Raw genomic sequence first — 18,971 nt, forward strand, 5'->3', positions numbered from 1 at the left:
TCGACCTATTCGCCGCAAGTGCGCACACAACTCAACTGCATAGCTTGCTAGACACCACCTCGGTGCCATCCGGATCTTGGAATCTCAGCGCCTTTTGGTGTCTTCTCTTCAGAAAATATTGTTGCGCTGCCTTTGGCCCCATTCACACATCGGTCCGCTACTGACGCCATCTCACAGGCTAATGGGGCGCCCCACGCCGACTTTCAGCATTGTAGGATGACCACACCAGTACAGCAACTTGCTAGACATCACCTCGGTGCCATCCGGATCTCGGCGCCCCACTGCAGATGAAGTGCCTCTCAACTATGAAACCACCACGGTGACATCCGGATCTTGGCGCGTTGTGCTGCCTTCGGCCTATTCGCACATCGGTCCGCTACTGACGCCATCTCACAGGCTAATGGGGCGACCCACGCCGAGTTTCAGCATTGTAGGATGACCACACCAGTACCGCAACTTGCTAGACATCACCTCGGTGCCATCCGAATCTTGGCATCTCAACGCCTAGTGGTATCTTCCATACAGAAAATATTGTTACGCTGCCTTTGGCCCCATTCGCACATCAGTCCGCAACTTAGACATCACCTCGGTGCCATCCGGATCTTGGCATCTCAGCGCCTTGTGGTGTCAGTCAGAAAATATTGTTGCGCTGCCTTTGGCCCCATTCGCCCGCTACTGACACCATCTCACAGGCCAACAGGGCGCCCCACGCCGACTTTTACCATTGTACGATGGCCACACCAGTGCCACAACTTGCTAGACACCACCTCGGTGCCATCCGGATCTTGGCATCTCAGCGCCTTGTGGTGTCTTCAAATCAGAAAATATTGTTGCGCTGCCTTTGGCCCCATTCGCACATCGGTCCGCTACTGACGCCATCTCACAGGCCAACGGGGCGCCCCACGCCGACTTTCAACATTGTAGGATGGCCACAGAAGTGCGACAACTTACTAGACACCACCTCGGTGCCATCCGGATCTTGGCGCGTTGTGCTGCCTTCGGCCTATTCGCACATCGGTCCGCTACTGACGCAAACTCACAGGCCAACGGGGCGCCCCACGCCTACTTTCAGCATTGTAGGATGGCCACACCAGTGCTGCAACTTGCTGGACACCACCTCGGTGCCATCCGGATCTTGGCGCGTTGTATTGCCTTCGGCCTATTCGCACATCGGTCCGCTACTGACGCCGCCTCACGTGCCAACGTATTTTCTCCGCATTTTATACCCTATGCCGCATAACAGGTCATGTGACTTGTTTATAAAACTTTTCATTGGTTCATTTTACTTTTGGTTTCCTAATGATGGAAGGCTTGATCATATGACCTAAAAACAACACTTTTCATTGGATGAAAACTTTTTTTTTTTCCCAAACGATGAAAGCCCCACCTTGTTTCTGGATGTTTCAGACTGAAGCTGGCGTCAGCATGAGAGCACCACCATCTCGTAGCTCCGTAGTGGTCATTCCGCGAGCAATCATGGCAGCCGCTCCCCACCAGAAGCCTGCAGGAGTCGGGGCCCCCAAAACTTTTGATGAATTCTCAAGGCGGAGGGGACGCTTTCGAGAATGGGGTCCAAGACCTAGCAGACAAGCGTCCGATTTCCAAGGTGTCCCAGGGCCATTTCAGTGGACCAGGCACAAAAAGGAAAGAGCCTGCCGCCATTTTGAGAGTCCTGTGACAGCCGCCTATCGCTGCACCGCAAGAGTGGGCGCAACTCAGCTGAATTGCGGCTTTTGACACAGTGGACCAAAAACGGACGGAAAGGCAAGTGAAACGGTAAAGGGGCGCCCCACTACAACAGATGACACTCCACCTGGAGAGGCCCGTTCACGCCGCCTCCCCCGGGGCGCCCCACGCCGTTATTCGGAGCAGCATTGTAGGATACCAAAACCAGTGCGGCAACTTACTGGACATCACCTTGGTGCCATCGTTCTGCTGCCTTGGAACTATTCGCACAACAGTTTGCTACTGATGACCCACCCCTCGCGACGCCCCACGCCGGAATTCTGGACGTTGTGCTGCGTTGGGACTATTCGCACAGCCGACCGCTACTTCGTTGTTTTTCCCTAAAAATGTTTATATGTTATTACTATTTTTGTTTTCTTGTATATATTTATAAATTATTAAAGTTTTATAATCTTACTACTTTGTCGGAGTGCTATATATTTTTAATGTGACACATAATTGTAAAAACTTTGATGTACAAAGAGTCATCCCTGGAATCTTCCGCTTCAGGCTCGGTCCCCTCCCCAATCACAATACAGGATGGTTTTCAGATAATAGCAACGCTTCTGCTGTGACGGATCTCATCGAGTGTGGGCCTTGATCTACTATAACTCCTTTGAAGAGGGGTGATTCTTTACAGCTGGGGCCATAAACTACATCTGCAGGGCTAGCTGATACCCTAGGACCAGCCTGGACAATCGGACACAGAGGAAAAGGAGTGTCAGAGGGTGCGGTAGTGAATAGGGCGAAAGGGAGGTGTCGGGCAGGCACAGGGTGTGATTCTCAGGGAAGAGCAGCGCAGATGGGGGGAGGTTTATTACCCATGCATAAGACAGAGAGCGGGGGTGACCACTGCCTGGGGGAGATGCTTGCGAGGGTGGGGAGCCATGCTAAGGATCGACAGCGTGCACAGAGTGGGTCTGGTCAAGGCATCTAAAATGGCTGCCGTGCACGACAAAAGTGTGGCATTTGAAAAAAGACAAGATGGCGCAGACAATGTTTTTCAACACTTCCTGATTTCCTTCGAATCGAACGTTAACAGACGTTGGGGCATATTACCAAAGTTAAGCGATATTTATCCCTAACGATGCTTAGCAACGATTTTTTTACCGCTAAGCATCGTCAGAAATTATCGCAGATAAACCTTGCTATTATCAAGGTTTATCGCAAATACGATAAAAAACGACCGCAATGCATTAATATCGCTGAAAACTCAGCGATATTCATGCATTACCGAGCTAATGCTCTTAGCCATGTTATCCACCTCCCATTGGATAACATGGCTAAGAACTGCTCAAGGCAGGTGCTAGCTTTTGGAGATATTCGCGCTTATCTCGAATATTTCCAAAAGTTGATAATAGGAGATAGCGATGTTAGCGACTGTTTCCAGTCGCTAACATCTTGGCATGCCCACTTTGCATGTCATTAGTGATAAATATCACTCACATGCAAAGTGGGGCCCAAGATGGTCGCTATCTCCTACTAGCCGTCGCTAACTGGTGTTAGCAACAGCTAGGTAATACAGATATAATTTTATCTCCGCGAAGCGGAGCGCTGTTACAGATATATATCTTGTTTTTGAACGTTAATTTCTCAAAATGCACTGAAGCACATATATTGAGACCTAGCAAAGGCACATCGAGCTACCAGTCCCTACAATTTTGCCAAGTTTCGTGCAAATCCATTCAGCCGTTCGATTATTATTATTACTTTTTTTTTGCCCCGCGGGGCCCTTTTAAAACCTCCACATCAAACCTAAGAGGTCAAGGAGGATCTACTATGCCCCCTTATGGTCATTTGCCCCTTCGCTTTGGCCTCCTCTTGTCTCTCGATCCTACCGAGAGACAAGATGGCGGCCGCTACGGACTGTTTGGAATGTTTACAGACACCGGAGAGCCAATCAGCTTCGCTTCGCAAAGCTCCGTAACGCGAAAAGTACGCGAAGCGGTGCGCTGTTACAGATATATATCTTTTTTTGAACGTTAATTTCTCAAAATCCACTGGAGCACATATATTGAGATCTAGCAAAGGCACATCGGGCTACCAGTCCCTACAATTTTGCCAAGTTTCGTGCAAATCCATTCAGCTGTTCGATTATTATTATTTTTATTTTTTTTTGCCCCGCGGGGCCCTTTTAAAACCTCCACATCAAACCTAAACGGTCAGAGAGGATCTACTATGCCCCCTTATGGACATTTGCCCCTTCGGTTTGGCCTCCGCTTGTCTCTCGATCCTACCGAGGCGGTCGCCAGTAGGTATATATAGTTAGGATTTTTTCTCTATGGGTTTTTTGAAAATTCTATGTCTAATAACTTTGGCGTTTGTGGACGGAATTGGCTGAAATTTTCTGGAAAATGGAACATTTTGTTTCTGAGCAGCCACTGGAAATTTGGGGGGAGTTGGTCCAGGGGGGGCCGAGAAAAAAGGGGGGTCCCAAAACGTGTTTTTAACATTGAGTTTTCCATAGGGCGGTTAGCCTCACTTTTAGCCCGAACGGCTGAATGGATTTGCACGAAACTTGGCAAAATTGTAGGGACTGGTAGCCCGATGTGCCTTTTCTAGGTCTCAATATATGTGATTCAGTGGATTTTGAGAAATTAACGTTCAAAAAAAGATATATATCTGTAACAGCGGACCAGGCAGCGCCCCGGTACGCGTACTTGACGCGTAACGGAACTTCGCGTAGCGAAGTTGATTGGCTCTCCGGTGTCTGTCAACATTCTAAACAGTCCGGAGCGGCCGCCATCTTGTCTCTCGGTAGGATCGAGAGACAAGAGGAGGTCAAAAGCGAAGGGGCAAATGACCTTAAGGGGGCATAGTAGATACTCCCTGACCCCCTAGGTTTGATGTGGAGGCTTTAAAGGGGCCCCGCTAAGCAAAAAAAAAAAAAATTTTTTTTTGTTTTTTTTCGTGGTTAGCGCCCGGTACGCGAACCGGGAAGCGTACTGGGGAGCGTATCACAATAAAAAATGAATGATAGACTTTTCAAATGCTGTATGTTAATTGATTGTTGGTTTTGTTGATTATTTTTTTTTTTTTTAAACTTTTTTTATTGTGTTTCATAATTTATTAAACTTTCTAACATTTCATTGTCAGAAATTTCATAATCATGGAATATAGATTGTAGTCTCTGAGGTTGTAAAATGTCCTCATTTGCAAGGAGGTTATCTACTGCTTGCACACATTGCAGTAGTTCTTGGTCCCATGTTTCATCCATAAATTCAATCTCATTTGGATCAATGATTTCTGTGTTGGACTCTGGAAGGACAATTTCAAATGAAATGTTTTGTTCACTTTCCATTTTTCCTGAAATTTGCATAAAAAAAATATATATTAGTAGAGGTAGGGCACTGTTGGGATTAATTTTAGATAGGCAGTTTTTATCAGAGAATTTATCTTTGGGCAGTGTATAGTATCAGAGTGGAAGTAGGAATATAAAAAAGTGTATCTAAATTTATAAGTACTACAGAGGGATAGTATATAACTAACAGAAAAAGTTTGCCATATTAACTTAAAGTGCACAATATACTTCAGTTTTAAAAATAACAACTTACCTTTAAAAAGAAGTTGAAGTTATTAATGAAAATCCAAATGAAATGTACACCAGGAAGTAGTAGTCAAAATGGCTGTGTTTCCTTCTCTTCCTTTATATATATTCGGGTACATAACCAATCAAATATCATGTAAAAAAAGTAGAAAATGAAAGTAACATTTTAATTGGTTGTCAATTCCAACACTTCAGATGTGTTTTGTGAAGTAATTTACCTCACGGTATTTAGAGAGGACTACAGGCTAAATGGCTAAATGGAATTCCAATCAAATTTGTGAAAATGGTAGGGATTGGTATGTAGTATGAGCTATTCTATATTTGGTGAAATTGTCTCCAGTGGCTTTTCTGTGAACTACTTTCCCACCTTTTTTGATGGTGTGCTTCCCAGGAAGCGACCCGGTACGCGAACCGTTGAGCGCCTCGGTTCGCGGACCTTAAGCGTTCCGGGAGTCCACCATTTTGTGTTTCGGTCGAATTATGATACAAGATGGAGGGCAAATAATGTTCAGAATGGGTAGAAGGGGGCACGGTAGACTTATCTTGACCCCCTAGGTTTTGTGAGGGTGGCTGAGGAGGCCCATATGTGCGGAAAAAAAAACATTTTTTTTAAAAATTTCGCGAGGTTAGCTCCCGGTACGCGTACCGGGTAGCGCACCAGGGAGCGTATTTTGTTGAAAATTAGTGAAAATAGTTAGAGTAAAAAAATAATTGTGAGTGATTAGATGTAGGGTAGCTCTGAGAAGAGCTTTTGGGTTTATGGTACATTTAGGTACTTATAAGTAGGTACCAATGCACATTCTTAAATTCAGAGTGAAAACTCTGTTGCCCTCATCTGAGAAGTGAACTCCATCTCCTCTGTAGATATCTTGCATGTAGTAACGCAAGTTATTGTTGTACAGGGAGCCCATTCCATGGTCTCTCATGTAAGCTGAAACAGATTTGTTTACATGCTTCCTCGACTTCTCAATTTGTGGACAAAATTGGTTTGACCACCTCCATTTCTGTCTTTGGCATATATTTGAATATACCAAGGCAGTCTGAGGAAAAAGTGCCATTAATTGCTCAAAGGTGTCCTTTAAAAGCATTTCCAGACCTACACCAGTCAAAGTGCCCAAGTCATTACCTCCACAGTGCACAATTAACAGGTCAGGTTTTGGCAAATGCATAAAGGTTTTCACCAATGGTATCAATTGGTGACATTTTAATCCTCTCTGGCCAAACCACTTAATTTCCACATCTTGTAAATTGAGGTTAGGTAAATTTCTGCTTTCAACGTACCTTTGAGCCCAGTGAATATAACTATGACCAACAATCCAGACAGAAAACATGGTGAGAGAAGGTTCTCCTGCAGTCAGATGAAGTGTGGCAATGAAATGGCAGTTGAAAAAATGTGAGTTTGAAATGAAAAAAACTGTGGAGTTTCTGTGTTCATGAAGTAGTAACAGTGATTGGTGGATTTTGATTGATGAAAACAGAAAGTTAGGGTGTAGAGATGTGTTCTTTGAAAGATGTATTTTGAGTGGTCAATAAAAAATCATTAAATGAAAGAAAGCACTGGATATGCAGGTGCACTGAGAGTTCAGAGTTCAATTGCAACATTGTTGTGTGAATTTGCAAACACCAGAGTTTCTCCAAGAGGTGGTTGCTATGGAAAATAGGCAGAAAGGGCAGAGGGGGAAGGGTTTTCATTTGAAAAAAAGTGAGGGAAGAGTTTTGATTGGGTGACATGAGAAATATGTGTGAAGAATTACACCATTTCTGTGCTTTTGATAGCTGCAGACTCTGGAGTGCATACCTTTTGCTCTGCTGAAGACAAATTGGTGTGTTTCTGAGACTGTTTTCAAACTCAAAGTATTTGCTAAGGTGAGAAAATATTTCTTTACTTTAGATAGAGAATAGTGTGCTTTAAGGAGAAAATTATGATTTATGTGGCGCAATTTGCTAGTAAATATGCTCTCACATGTGCATGGAAATTTTTGATTTTGAATGTTTCTGTTATATAGCCATGTTAAAAGTGACTCAACCATGCTGGAAAGTCAATCAAAAAATGATTTCATGTATTTTAATGACATTTTAAGTCATTTTCTGATGTGCAGTGTTTAGAAATTATGATTTGAAAATCGTTTTTGTGGAAAAGGAATTGTTTTTAAAATCATGACAAGGAAATAATGGTGTATGGTTATTTATAAGGCAATTGACTGTCCTTGATGTTATTTTTCTCATTTTAGTGTAAGACCTTTCTCTGTGGCGCAAATTGCTTGTAAATATGCTCTTACATGTGCATGAAAATTTTAATTATCAATGTTTGTGTTACATAGCCATGATAAAAGTGAACCAACCATGCAGGAAAGCCAATAAAAAAACGCTTTCATGTGTTTCAATGACATTTTAAGTCATTTTCTCATGTGCAGTTTTTTGAAATTATGATCTGAAAATCGTTTTTGGGAAAAAGGAATTGTTTTTAAATTCAAGAGAAGGACATAATGGTGTATGGTTCTTTATAAGGCAATTGACTGTCCCTGATGTTATTTTTCCCATTTTAATGTCAGACCTTTCTTTGTGGCGCAAATTGCTTGTAAATATGCTCCCACCTGTACATTGAAAATTTTGATTTTGAATGTTTATGTTACATAGCCATGTTTAAAGTGACCCTACCATGCAGGAAAGCCAATCAAAATACGCTTTTATGTGTCTTAAGGACAATTTAAGTAATTTTCCCATGTGTAGTGTTTTGAAGTTATGATTTGAAAATCGTTTTTGAGGTAAAGGAATGTTGTTAAAATTTATGTTCGCCATATGCCCCCAAATTTCTTTCTCAGGGTTGCAGCAGGGTGCTCTTGAGACACCCCTGCACTTTTGGAATAAATTCCTAATTTGTGATGAGCAAATTGTTAATCGCAAATTGCACCTTCATTTATATGAGCCTCCTAGCCCATGGAAATGAATGGGTAATTTGCAATTAGCAATTTTCTCATCGCAAATTTGGAATGGTAAAGAATCGCTATTTATTCCTTAAAATTCGCTTTTTTGGAAATGCAAAATAGTTATATGATACATATGGCGGTTGATGTCTAACAAGATAAGAAGCTTATGGATACATTTATGATGACTGGTGCAATGAAGTAGAAATCACTTACTTCATTGGTAGGCCTTTACAATAAATTATCTCCTCTGTATTCTTCATCAAGCATAACTTTAATCTGCAATCCTGAGTAGGCCTCACCTTAAACAAACCTCTGGATAGGCCACATCTTATTGTCATCCTGATTTAATCATTTATAATTCTAGGGACAGATTTATGATAGGTGTATACCTCTTTTGTGCCACTTAGAAAACATTGTCCATGGGGAAATGAATTAAAATGTCATTAAGACACATGAATGTGTTTTTTTTAAACGTTTGCAATTTTTTTGGGTCACTTTCAACATGGGTATGTGTCTGAAACAGTCAAAATCTAAATTTGCAATGCACTGGTGGGAGCATATTTACAAGGAATGTGCTTCATGGGGAAAGGTCTTATAATGTAATATGGGAAAAATGACATTAGAGATACTGAAATGCCTTATAGAGAAGCATACACCATTATGTCCTTGTCATAAATTTGCAAACCATTACTTTTCCCCAAAAACGATTTTCAAATTATATTTAGAAAACAGTGCACATGTGGAAATTACTTAAAATGTCAATAATTCAAAAATTGTGATTCCTTAAATGCAATGTATAAAAAAAAAATATGTAAAAAATGATATTAAGGATTTGGAAACTACCACCAACTTGTAGTTTGTGGTAATTTGCGAATTCTTTTCAAAAAGAATTTTTTTTTTAAAAAAAAAAAGGTCCCATATGACGCCCATACATGCCATTAGGGCATGTAGGTGTGCCATGTGCTCCCAAATTTCTTTTTCAGGGGTGCAGCAGGTTGTTCTTGAGATACCCCTGCACGCTTGAAAAAAATCCTATTTTGTGATGAGCTAATTGCTAATCACAACTTGCAACATTAATTCCTATGAGCCTCCTAGCCTATGGAAATGAATGGGTAATTTGCAATTAGCAATTTGCTCATTGCAAATTAGGAATAGTAAAGAATCGCTATTTATTCCTTAAAATTTGCTATTTATAATATGTAAAATATTTTGATGATACATATGGCAGTTCATCTGTAACAAGATAAGAAGCTTAGGGATAGATTTATGATGAGTGGCGCATCCCCAGGGATGTGACAGTCATCCTGCGCCACTGTTCCGCCACCCATGGTGTGCTGCATTTACAATGCGGCGCAGCATGGGGCAAAAAAGGCACAGATGTGTGACGCATCTGTGCTGTAAAGGTGGCGCATTGCTGGAGTTGTATCGTAAGTGCGATGCAGCTCCAGCAAGGATCAGGGGTGCCCCATCTATACAATGCTGCGTCAAGACCTATGCCAGCTTCAAGCAGGTGCAGGGTTTTGAAGCAGCTTTCTCCTATCTGATTGTAAATGCGGCACACCATGGGTGGTAAAGCAGTGGTGCACATTAACTGGTGCATGCCTGGGGATGTGCCATTTAATATAAATCTGCACTTTAACATTTGAGTATGTGCAGGGGACACAGAGTCGTTGAGGCTTATCCAAGGTTAAGAACAGATGAGTCCTGTCCAGTGAAAAATTAGACATAGGCTTCACCTGCTCAGCATCGCTGGACATGGCTAAATAATAGCTGCAAAATGTTACTCTTGTTAAATAATTTTACTATTATAATCTGTGAGATTTGTCTCTTACTCTGCAACATCTCATTGTTGTTGTCTTTCTTTAAAGATAAAGACAACCTCAACATGAGCGACAATCTGCAATCAGTTGATTTTGACCTCATCATTGAACTTGTAATTGAAACATCAGTGGATGTTGATCCATTGGATGATTTAAATCCTGAGGATGAAGAAGAGCGTGATGAGGATGCAGATTTGTCCGAATTATATGATATAGGATGGGAAGATGACCTGCTTGAGCCTTTGGAATTATAAACATTTATTTTTAAAATTTATAATGAATAAAAAGTAAAAAGGTAAACCGTTTAATTTAAAAATAAAGACACCTTCAAAAACAGGTTATGTGTAGTGTCTTCAATAAAATATTAAAATATGCTCATAAAATTAGATCAGATTCACATATAAAATAGCATAGGTAACATAAATATAAATCTCATTTCTTTTCTGCTACTTCTGTATTGTAAATTTGCAAGGACTAAAAAATCTTCTATTTAAAATGTCAAGTAGTGTGTTATGTTTTTGATCACTATTACTGATTTACTGTTTGATAATATTTTTTTATTAACATTTTTATTATATTTTTCCTCAGATTCAACTATGCCTACAAAAATAAGAGAGATGAAGGCTGCAAAACGTCAAAGACAGCAGGAGAAAAAAAAAATGCAGCAGTCCTCTAACAAAAAGATTTCTCAAGCGATGAAGAAAGCACCGGGTAAGAGCTCTAAATATTTCATAAAAAATATTTCAAATAAAAAAAATATTAGTACAGAAAATGTTTCAATCCATAACAACACAAGTAAATCAAATGGAAAGAAAAGGACAAATGAAAATGTTACTGCTAGAGCAAGAGATAAATCTGTGCATGATAGTAGAAGGAAACAACAGTTTACGGAGATTCGTAAACGAATGTTCCGTAACAGGATAATTGGCAATTTGTTAAAAAATATTAAGAAAGGTCAACAGAAATTAGTTTTTTATAGGAGAAAAAAAAAAGTTGAGAAAGTTATTGATCAGGCTTTTGAAATTAAACGTAAGTTATTTATTTTGATAATCAATAGAATTAGGAAGCTAAACAAGGCAATTTTTGATTTCAAAAGAAATAGTAGATGGAAGAGAATAGTTAATCGTAGTAATTTTTGTGAAGTTTTTTCTGGAGAATGGATACATAGTTCAAGCTGTGAGGCATTTTTTAATGAAGAGAGTTATTTCCAGGATAATGATTTGGTGCATGCAGTTGACATCAGTGGTCGTGCTTATGAAGTGAAAGATGGTTGTCCAGTTGAAAAAGAAAAACTTGTGACAACAGAGGCAGAAGAGTTGTTAGGTAATGAGGTTTTAGGAAGACGTGCTAAGGGTCCTGTGTACACCTGGAAGTGTAGTAGTATTTGCAGTGTGCGACAGGATTCTATCAATTTGCTTTGTGATTTTGTACGGTCATTTAACAAGAAAAGTTTGAAGCAGAAAATGAGGTTGTTGCAAGAATTAGATCCTTGCAGAGTGAGAGAAGTGACAGGTTTGCATGGTCATTCACTGGCTTGTCTTTCCAGGAGAGTATGCCAGAGTGTTTTTCATCATTTCAGGATGCTAGCAGTGCATCATAACAAAGTGAGGAAGTTAGTTAGACTGTTGTATTATGCTAAGAGTCCAGCAATTATGCTGAAACAATTATGTGCTGCTCTTCTGCATGGTTCTGAAATAGATGTGAGGAATATATGTGAAGAAATTGAGTTTTGTTACTTTGGAAGTAAAGAGGAGAATGTTGAAATTGAGCAAGAAATAGAGGGTCATTTGGAAGATACTGTACATGTTTCCAGTACAGATAATTTCCAGAGGGAAATTGCGACGTTTGACATGAAATCAAGTGAGAGGCCTAATTTCACTTGTGTGTGTTGTCGACGCACTTATTATAAGAATCAGACTAAGTTAGTGGATTTATATGCAAAAAGTGAAAGGGAAAATAATAGTGAATGGAAGGATTTTGCAACATACTTGATGGTAGAAAATTGTTTTGATTTGGGATTGGATCAACGTGTGTGTACTTATTGTTGTAACAAATTAAAACAAAACCAGATGCCTGCTAGAGCAGTTCATAATAATCTGGAATTGGTTGAGATTCCTTCTGAATTGAAGGACTTAAATACTTATGAATCTATTTTGATTCAAAGTATCCATCCCTTTCAGGCTATTGTAAGAATGGAGCCAAAGACAGGGAAATTGCCTCCATCAGATTTACAGAGAGGATTAAAGGGAAGAGTTGTTTATTTGCCTCTAGATTTGAAGAAAAACATTAACACAATTGGAGTAGAAAAAGTGGAAGAGGAACCTCTGGTTATCTTAGTTAATGGGGTTCCGACAAAGAATAAGAAAATATGGCAAGATTTAGTAGATGTTAGGAAAGTTAAAAAGGCAACATTGTATTTGAAAAAAAATAATAAATACTATAAGAATGTATATGTTGAAGAAGAGGAAGTAAGTGAGGAAGAGGATAGCGATTTGTGTGCTGGTCAAATTGAGAAAGTAGAACTCTCTACTAGTGAGGAAATATATGAACATTATAGTGTTCATCCTTTGCATTCAAAGGAAGTCATGGGGAATGCTATTGAGTTGTTTCAAATGAAACAAGCCAAAGGGAGTCCCATTAGTGTTTGGGAGCAAAGTTTGGAAGCTCGGTGTTTCCCACAGCTTTTTCCAACAGGTCAGGGAGGAAGATATGATGAGCGACCTCATCAAATTCCTGCTTCTGAATACCGGACTTTGCGATTGTATGCAGGAGATGCTAGGTTTCGACAATGCATTCCATATTTGTTTCATCTCCTGTTTGAAAGCGATCTGTCTGGACTGTCATATGCAGTGAACCACATCTTGAAAAGTGGTATACACATGCAAAATATCTCGGCAAGTGATTTTATGGATAAAGTGAATGTCCAAGATAGTATTTTGGATTCTCACCTGATTAATCTCATGGCGTGTCAGCGTGGTACTAATGAGTACTGGTACCGTCGTCATGGTGATTTAAAATGTATGCTGAGGAACTTAGGTACTCCCACATGGTTCCTCACTCTGAGCTGTGCCGAGTATGGCTGGGAAGACTTACTTGAATTTCTACGAGAGGCAAATGCTAACGTAGAAAACATCGAATTCAAGACACCCGGAGAACTGTGCTCTTTGGATCCAGTCAATGTATGTAGGTACTTCAATCATAGATTTGAAGCTATGATGTCTTTCATCATGAATAAGAAGAATCCACCTCTTGGAGAGGTGTTGGATTTCTTCTGGAGAAAGGAGTACCAAGCAAGAGGTGCTCCTCATATACATATGTTGCTGTGGATCAAGGATGCACCTAAATTTGGAACGGATCCAGATGACTCAGTGATGAGTTTCATCCAACAGTATTCTACGTGTGCTGTTCCAAACGCAAAGGAGAAGAAAAGCCTAAGAGAAAAAGTTCTGCGTTTCCAAAGCCATCGATGTGGAAAGTACTGCCGTCGTAAATTCCGAAACAAGGACAAGTTCTACACTAAATGTCGTTTCGGCTATCCACGACCGGTGATTTCTAAAGGAAGAGTAAACAGTTTGATGTCTTCGCTGCGACACAATGTCATGAAGAAATCACCTAAAAACACTTACAATTTGAAGAGGAACGAAGAGTCCAAGTACATCAACGACTACAACCCGGTGATTTTGTCCATGTGGAATGCTAACATGGATATACAGTTTGTGGCTGATAACTGTATGGCTGTGGCTCGGTATGTGACGTCTTACATCACCAAAAAAGAGAAGACAGAATTGAAGGATATGTGGGAGGACATTTCCCATGAAAAGAGCCTCAGCAAGAAGTTGTACAGTTTCAGTCTGAAGATGTTGTCGCATCGAGAAATCGGAGCGTACGAATGTTCTGACCGGTTGTCTTCAGCAAGTCTCTATGCCAAGTCCAGGAGTATCGTTTGGGCGAGTCTTGGTCTTGCTGCAACGCGTAATCGAGTTCTCAAACCTGTGCGGGAAATTGAGTATTTGGCGGAAAAGGAGCCAAACAGTACCGACATTTTGAAGACCAACATGTTGGATACATATTATCCAAATCGAAGCAGTCACCTCGAGAATGTTTGTCTGTATGAGGTTCTGCAAAATTACATGTTCAAGAGGAACATCAAAGAAGATACTGAGAAAGGAGTGTATGCTGTAATAGGAAGTGAGGGATGTCTGGTGAAGCAAAGAAAATGCCACTTGATAAACCATCGAAAATTGAGTGGCGAATCTCCTGAAAAAAAGGAGTTTTTCTATTTAGCACTTTTGCAACTTTTCAAGCCTTGGCGTGCAGAAGAGGAACTGCTTGGAGATTTCCTCTGTTATGAAGACTCTTTCAATGCCGCCAAGGAGACCATAGAATGTCCTGCTTTTCCCAAATATGTAGAAATGTTGAATGCGGAAATTGAGCAGGAAGCAACAATTGCAGCCGAGATTGCCAGAGACAGTTCTCAGGACAGTCAGAGTTCTGCTTCATTGAGTCAGGATCCACTAGGAGGACCTCTTATTGAAAATGAAGCTGCCACTGCTATGAATGAGGTGGAAAGAGCCATGGCACATGCTCAAGAGGATGTGGTTAACTTAGAAGAGTTGGAAAGGCAACTCAACGTTGAGCAGAGGAAAATATATGACGAAGTTACCATGCAAATTGATCATGGATTAAGTCATGATAAGAAAGAGTGCTCATGTACGTCGTTGAAGCCTGTCCGACTGTACGTGAGTGGAGAAGCGGGAACTGGAAAAAGTTTCCTCATTAAAGCAATTTCATGCTATTTGCAGGAAAGGACAGAGTCATCGCTGTCTTGTGTTGTCACTGCTCCAACTGGACTGGCAGCACATAATATTAAAGGGATTACTTTACATCGTTTACTGATGCTGCCAGTGGAGCATGACAACAAATTAGAATATCACAAGCTATCTGGAGATGCTTGTTTTGAAGTTTCAAGAATCTTGAGGAAAATGAAACTTCTTATCATTGACGAAGTAAGCATGGTTTCCAATGTCATGCTTGCCTTTGTGCATTTGAGGATGCAAGAAGTTCTCAAAACAGAGTATGATGTGTTATTTGGTGGCAAACACATCATTGTTTTCGGAGATCTTCTGCAGCTGACACCAGTGAAAGGGCAACCTGTGTTCAAAATGCTCACGCATGAAGATACCAGGAAGTGCCTAGGCAGCATTGGCAACGTCAATATATGGTTAAACTTCAATTATGCTGAACTGCATGAAAATATGCGTCAGGCAAAGGATGAAGTTTACAAGACTATTCTACAAGATGTTAGAATTGGAAAAGTGACCGAGCATGGAAAAGAAGCTTTACATGCACGATTACTGTCAAATTTATATCCAGAACAAGATGTTGTGCCTGAGAATATTTTTCAGAAAATTACTGATAAGAAATCTGGAATATGTTTGATGCCAACTCTTGCAGAATGTGCCAAATTTAACAACAAAATGTTGCATTTAGAAAAGCAAGAGATTGTGAAAGTGGAAGCTATTGATAGAGTACAGCATATGGGATCAACAATTATTTTGTCTGAGAATCTGAAATCAAAATTGGATTCATTAGAGAAGACTATATCTAAAACTGCAGGTTTTGAAAAGACTCTGAATGTGTGCTTGAACTGCCGTATAATTTTAAGAAGGAATTTACATGTTGAAAGAGGTCTGGTAAATGGATCAATGGGTAATGTTGTTGATTTTGTGAAATACAGAAATAGAGATGGAATTGAATTTTTAAAAATTAAATTTGATGGCATTGAGGAAGTACAGCTAATTGCTCGTTGTTCTGCTAGATTTTTGCTTGTAAAAGACTTATATGTTCGCCGTAAGCAGTTCCCTGTTTGCTTGGCATATGCGGTGACAATTCATAAATCGCAAGGTTTAAGTGTAGACACTGCATTGGTGAATATTGGCAGTTCTGTGTTCAAGGAGGGTATGGCATATGTGGCATTGTCACGAGTTAGAACTTTATCGGGATTGTACTTGATTGAGTGTGATGTCAGAAACATTTGTGCAGATCTAGATTGTGTTAAGGAATACAATAGGTTAAGAAGAGAGTATGCGCCACATTTGCCTCAGTTTCCTTTGTTTGAGAAACGTCTGGTAGGCCGGAAACGAAGAAATGAGAACAATACTGGGGAGGTTGTAGCAAAAAGACAAAAAGTGAATGAACCTAAAATTACAAGCAGAAACAAAGAGGATTCTGTTGAAGATGTTGTTGGTTTTCAGTTTGAAAACAGTTCTGGTGTCAACTGCTATGCTAATGTAGTAATGAATGTTTTGTTTTCTCTAAAAAATGTAAAAGAAGAGATTGTGGTCAATTCTGATCAAAGATTTTGCAGTTTGTTGAATTCTGTGTTAGAGAAATGTAGCACAGATAGAACAAAAATAGAAAGTGTGTCTGAAATTCGAAACCTGTTAGACAGATGTTCAGGGCAAACACAATTCTCTCAAAATATTCAGCAAGATTGTCAGGAGTTTTTAATGTATATGCTTGATGTATTACATGCTGAAGGTGTAGATGTAGATCAGCTGTTTGGGCTTTCTTATCAATGGCAGCATGACTGCGAGAACTGTATGGTATCAAGTACTACTAGTGTAGACTCAGAAAGATTTATATATTTAACTTTGCCAGACAGTAAATCAGTCTCCTTTAATAAGCTAGTAAACGCTGCTAATCACAGCATGGAGTGTAGCCAATGTAAATCTGAAATGATGTCCACATTATTTATACGAAAATATGGCCAGTACGTCATTTTAATGTTCCAACGATGTAGGCCTGATGGAACAAAATTGACAACTTTAATAAAAAAATTTGTAGCTTCGCAGTTGTCAATATCAGGAAGGACTTTTGTAACTACAGCAATTATATATCATGACGGCCCTTCAATATCATCAGGACATTACACAGCTTATTTAAAGTCTAGAAATGGATGGTCATTCTGCAATGATTCTGTTTTAATTTTCAAAAAAAAATTGCCGTATGACCTTAAAAACTCTTACCTGGTGTTTTTAAAACCAAAATTTTAGGAAAATAATCTCGGGATATGATCTGTGGAATTTCAAGAAGTTCTAATGGCTCCTACACAATTTGGCCTTGAGGATAAGTGTAGTTCAGAGACATAACTTCTAATCAAAGGATTGGACATTATGGAGATGTATGTGCACTTTAAATGAGTTCAGAAAAATTGTTTCTTTTCATAAGCTAATTGAAGCAGCCAATCAAAACATGGAGTAGAGGGAATGTAAGTCTGCAATGCTGTCTACTGTTTTACATTGCTTTGTGATTAAAAGTGATGTAGAGAATTAAATAATTGTAGTACTCATAGAGGTAGTGTAAGTCTGCTTCATATTAAGCAGTATCAGTGTCATAGGAAATGTAGAACATGACTGACCAAGAAGGGGAAGATATTATTATTCCAGGATTGTGAAAATGATCTTCAACATTTTAATTCTGAAAGTTGCGGAAATGCCAAATGATGGGATTGGCTTACAAGAAATCCAAGAGTTATAAATATCTCTGACTAGATTTGGCCTTGTGGAAAATAGTGGTAGAGAGCAAGAAGTCATTTATTGCATGTAACGTGTTTTTAAAAACGATGGAGCTTTTCTTTCAGAAAGTGGCGGGCTGAAAGTAATAACAGCACAAAAGAGTGTAAGCTGTTTATAGGACATCCTTGGACGTCATGGAAAGTAAGTTAACTTTAAGGAGTTCTGAATTTTATTTTCTGATGTTGTATGGGTTTTTTAAACACAATCATTTTGATTGTGTTTTTTTTTCCCCGCTGTTACATGATGAATACCTTCAAGTCACTGTTTTTAGTGAATTTTGATACATTCTGAGAACAGCAAAAATAAACCATTTAACATGTATAATTAATTCTGTACTGTTTGCATTTATGATGTATATGTAGAACTGTGTAGGAGGCATGGAGAAGGTGAGTTTTCTGTAAGTGTTAAATTTATTGTATGCAGTGCTGCACTTCTACGTAATCTTTCATATGCTGGACTACATCTGCACAATGAGATACCTAAGCAAAGGAAACACAAGTGATGTGATTGTGAAATGAGCAAAATAAATTGCACATATTTCAATTACATCACTTGAGTTTCCTATCATTACGAATCACATTGTGCAGATCAAGTTTAGGTCTGTCCAGGGAAACATAGGAGGTTTCTACTTTGTTGAAGAGTGCAGTGGACATGACTCACTTCATTAGTAGACTTTCACAGATATTATCTCCTCTGTACACTTCAACAAGTGTAAATCTCATCTTGAACTCTGAGTAGGCCTCACCTCAAACAAATCTCTGGATAGGAGACATGTTATTGGCATACTGAAGCGACACTTTTCTGAAACAAGAGCAATGCAAAAGATGCACCATGTTTTAAGATAGTCCTCACTTCATCTGCATCAAGATACTGTTAGTTTAAAATGTATATCTTTAGCATTGTGTAGAGGACCTGGAGAAGCAGAAGCTTCTGTCAGTGTCAAAGTTGTTGAAAAACTATTTGTCCTTCAATATTTTCCCTTGTCTTTTGTAATTTTTAAATACATATTTTAATTTTTTTTTAAATGTTGGTTCTCTCTTTCACAGATTGAAAGTATAGAAATAAAATGTGATTAATTTAACAGCAATTACAAGGTAAATAGTTGTACTCTTTTCGTTACATTTCTATCACATTCACCTACTATTAGATCCACTGCTTCACTTCTTTAATCCTCAGTTTCCTGCCTTTGCTACTTTCCTCATTCCTTTCTCTATTACCTATTTACTCAACTCCTTCCACTCTTTTTCTCAGTCCCTCTGTTCTCATAGTTTCTCAGTCTTGTTCACTCACTCCATCTCTATTACTCTTAGTGTCTGTGAATTACTTTCCCAACTTTTTTTTTTTGGGGACCGCTTCCTGGGAAGTTGCCCGGTTC

At 39.6% G+C, this 18,971-nt stretch overlaps 1 long non-coding RNA gene across 1 annotated transcript; it reads left to right on the forward strand.

The window, feature by feature from the left end:
• The first annotated feature begins 10,606 nt into the window (after positions 1 to 10,606).
• LOC144807599 (uncharacterized) lies at positions 10,607 to 18,690 on the forward strand. Its single transcript, XR_013606351.1, has 3 exons — positions 10,607 to 10,730; positions 17,662 to 17,737; positions 18,643 to 18,690. It is a non-coding gene; the product is annotated as an uncharacterized LOC144807599 (long non-coding RNA).
• Positions 18,691 to 18,971: the final 281 nt, after the last annotated feature.

This window comes from Lissotriton helveticus, unplaced genomic scaffold (genome assembly GCF_964261635.1).
Source record: "Lissotriton helveticus unplaced genomic scaffold, aLisHel1.1 SCAFFOLD_445, whole genome shotgun sequence".
Classification (NCBI taxonomy): domain Eukaryota; kingdom Metazoa; phylum Chordata; class Amphibia; order Caudata; family Salamandridae; genus Lissotriton; species Lissotriton helveticus.